This window comes from Eutrema salsugineum, unplaced genomic scaffold (genome assembly GCF_000478725.1).
Source record: "Eutrema salsugineum unplaced genomic scaffold, Eutsalg1_0 scaffold_3, whole genome shotgun sequence".
Taxonomy (NCBI): Eukaryota; Viridiplantae; Streptophyta; class Magnoliopsida; order Brassicales; family Brassicaceae; genus Eutrema; species Eutrema salsugineum.
In genome coordinates this window covers 10,581,239-10,585,403 of record NW_006256756.1, presented here as the reverse complement: position 1 = coordinate 10,585,403, position 4,165 = coordinate 10,581,239, and positions in this window count along the sequence as shown.

Sequence of the window (4,165 nt, the reverse complement as noted above, 5' to 3'; positions counted from 1 at the left end):
ACCTGTCTCGCATGAGATCTTTCATCTCATTCCACGAGCTGAGGGGCCTCTGACGGTTTCTCCTTATAGTGGCCACAATTTTATCCCACCAAGTGAGAGCGTGGTCCGTTAGTTGGGCCGCCGCTAGCGACACCTTTTTAGCACCGGTATAGTCATAATATTCAAAGATATGGTCCATCCTCCGCTCCCAATCCAGGTAAGCCTCTGGATCGGTTTTACCTGCAAAGTTAGGTGCATTGAGTTTCATATCATAGCTATTTTGGCGTTGGGGAAGTTGTTCTGGTTGCGGTCTGTCCTCCATGTCGGAGTCATCATCGGTTTCAAGGCGTGGTGCCCTCTGTCTCCTGATTCGAGCAGGAATATCAGGTGGTTCTTGGTGTCGTCTTGCTCCCATCGGTTCTTCTTGGCGTCTTCTCTCACCATCGCCAGCCGTCTCTCCATGTTCATAGACTCGATGAGTCTGATCTCCAAGGTTGGGAGTAGTATTTTGGGCGTTTGTTTGCACATTGGGTTGCGTATCACCGCTGAGCCTCAAGTTTCTGATGGGTTGGAGCCGTATTGGGTTTCAACCTTGGTCAGCCTTTCTCCTACGGTTCTAAGCTCCTCTCGCATCTCTCCCACACTACCAAGCGCTTCTCGCAGCTCCCTGATGGAGGCCATCATCTCAGCCATGGCCGCCGCATTGTTCACTTGATCAGACATGGTGATATCTGTCACGGAGATAATAAAAGGCAAGTATCAAATTCTTCGGAAAACTGACTTAAGAGAATAATGGAAAATTAGCTATTCTTCTATATTATATATATATATATATATATACATATATACATACATATTTTTTTGGTTATGGTTTTTCTTTAAGGGATTTAAACAAAAGAATTATGCTGAAGAAACTAAAATTAAAATGAAAAGAGTAAACCTGGTCGGATTTGTTTCACTTGGCCTCCAAAACCTAAGCTCTTAATACCAACTGATGTAGGCACAAGGAGAATCTAACTAGTGACTACTCGTATCTCGGCCAAGGATCTGAGGTGTAGCTGGCTGAGAGCTCTCTCTACAACTCCTGGTAAGATGGTTTGAAGACGGCTGAGGTCTCACAACAAGGATGGAGGGAATTTCCATGATACAAAGACAAGGGTTCCTTCTCTGGTCATGGAGTTATCTTGACAAGAACAAAGGCTCACAAAAACGAGAAAGTCTTAAGAAAATTTGAGTTTTATTGATGATAAAAGGTGAAAAAAATATTACACGGCCGTAAAGGGACTTATATAACGTCTTAAGCGGCTTAACTCAATAAAAGAAAAGACTCAATTACGACAGGACTACAAAAGGAAAAGTGCAAAATTAAAGGAGATTACATTGTCTCTAATTATGCTAGAATTCAACTAAAATAAGAAAGAATCACACGAAACAAAAAAAAGGGAAATCTTAGTCAAAAGATATAACTCAATTCAAAGACTTACCTTAGTTTTCTTGGGCGTGAGCCGGTTATGGTAAGTGTCTTCTTTCTCTGATTTCTTTGATGAATGTAGACTCTTATGCGGCCTAAGTCTTGCGGGTGCACAGAGAAACGGTCACTCCGGTCTTGGACTCTTGTAAGGCTCCAAAAATGAAATCGATCTTGGGCTTAGCCAAAGCTTTGTTGGGATGGAGATTCTCTTGAGTGTGACTTAAGTCGGGCGATGTTGGAACGTTGCTGTCGTGGGCCGCGATCAAAACTTGACGGTCTGGGCTGGCCTCTAGAGTATTTAGTCCATGAGATCCTCCTGATGCTAAGTCCATGATGGAACGGTCTGGGTCTTGATCATCGGGTGCATGAAGGGCCTTTGTCACGTAGGAGTTAAATTTGTCATGAAGAGCTCTTGACCTTGATCGTGTCATTGGGAGGTTAGGCACAAAAGGTACTTCTTGAGCTGGCTTGGGCTGGATGTCCTCATCATTCCCTCCCTCTTGAACAGGTTTTGACATCAAAACAGTACTTTCATTACCTGCATCAAAAGGAGATAGATCAGTGACATTGAATGACGGTGAGATATTGAGCTCACCTGGTAATTATAGGCGGTATGCATTGTCGCTGATCCTCTCAAGGACTCTGAAGGGGCCATCTCCTCTTGGTGCTAGCTTGGAGGTCCTTTTGTTTGGGAAACGCTCTGGTCGCATATGCAGCCACACGCAATCGCTTGGCTGAAAAACTATCTTCTTGCGGTTTAGCAACCACATTTTGGCGCCGTCTGTAAGAATTTATCAGATTTTCTTTATGAAGAACGGATCCTAGATTTGCAAACAAGAAAATGGATTCAAACCAATCATCAAAGAATTCTCACGATCGTCGGATCGAGCCCCCAAACTGCCGCAAGGCCAGACCTTCGAGTCCCTCCAACAGAACTTGTGGTGGTAACCACGATTACGACCCAAAACGTACCTCCAGCGGAGGCAGGTCATAACGCGCCACCCTGAGAGCTATTCTCTGTCACATCTGTTGATCTGACACCGATTGGGCCACCACCGACACGCTACCTGCCTGATGTAGGCACAAGGAGAATCTCACTAGTGACTACTCGTATCTCGGCCAGGGATCTGAGGTGTAGCTGGCTGAGAGCTCTCTTGTCAACTCCTGGTAATATGGTTTGAGGGCGGCTGAGGTCTCACCACACGGATGGAGGGAATTTCCGTGATACAAAGACAAGGGTTCCTTCTCTGGTCTTGGAGTTATCTCGACAAGAACAAAGGCTCACAAAGACGAGAAAGTCTTAAGAAAATTTGAGTTTTATTGATGATCAAAGGTGAAAAATTATTACACAGCCGTAAAGGGACTTATATAACGTCTAAGCGGCTTGACTCAAGAAAAGAAAAGACTCAATTGCAACAGGACTATAAAAGGAAAAGTGCAAAATTAAAGGAGATTACATTGTCTCTAATTATGCTAGAATTCAACTAAAATAAGAAAGAATCACACGAAACAAAACAAGGCAAATGTTAGTCAAAAGATATAAATCAATTCAAATACTTACCTTAGTTTTCTTGCGCGTGAGCCGGTTATGGTAAGTGTCTTCTTTCTCTGATTCCTTTGATGAATGTAGACTCTTATGCGGCCTAAGTCTTGCGGGTGCACAGAGAAACGGTCACTCCAGTCTTGGACTCTTGTAAAGCTCCAAAAATGAAATCGATCTTGGGCTTAGCCGAAGCTTTGTTGGGCTGGAGATTCTCTTGAGTGTGACTTAAGTCGGGCGATGTTGGAACGTTGCTGTCGTGGGCTGCGATCAAAACTTGACGGTCTGAGCTGGCCTCTAAAGTATTTAGTCCATGAGATCCTCCTGATGGTAAGTCCATGATGGAACAGTCTGGGTTTTGATCATCGTGTGCATGAAGGGCCTTTGTCACGTAGGAGTTAAATTTGTCATGAAGAGCTCTTGACGTTGATCGTGTCATTGGGAGGTTAGGCACAAAAGGTACTTCTTGAGCGCGCTTGGGCTGGATGTCCTATGCAGCCAGAATCACTAAGGCACCTAAGTGTTGACGAAGCAGCAGAAATGCGCCGCGCCATAGGACTCTTAACTGAGAGGCAGCGCGAACTCGAACTAACTATCCAAAGGCAGCAGTTTGAGCTCGGGCGTGAGAGAGGCGAGGATGCTTACATCCCGCAGACCACTCTGAATTTCTCACTTGTTCGAAATCTTCCGAGCAGGCAGTCCACGATCCCAGTTCACTTTCGGACCATCCCTGAACAAACGACCTCGACGTATCCGTCGGTGGTCACAGCTGACTTCAGCAGGACCCGACAGTCCTACGCGAGCTCTCCTGCAGATCACTTGCCGTCGTCACCGCCTCTACGGAACGGATCTCCTATCTGGAGATGGGATGGTCACACAAACCCAAGCTCGGCCCCGCGACAACAGTTTGAGACCGAAGCAAATATAGTAAATCAAGGACATCCACAGATTCAGCGCGATGTCCTGAGAACGAGCAACATAGGCTCATTCGGTACCAGAGAGACTCGCTACAACCTCCTGGGAGAACAAGTTAACAGGTATCGCAATGATCTCAGGAATCGCAGCAACCTCCGGGACATGGTCGATTGAGAAATTTTTGAAAGATTTGCCGATCAGACTCACGACGAGATTTAGCTGCTTAGCTCGCAAGTTCATAACGCGACCAGCTCGGCACC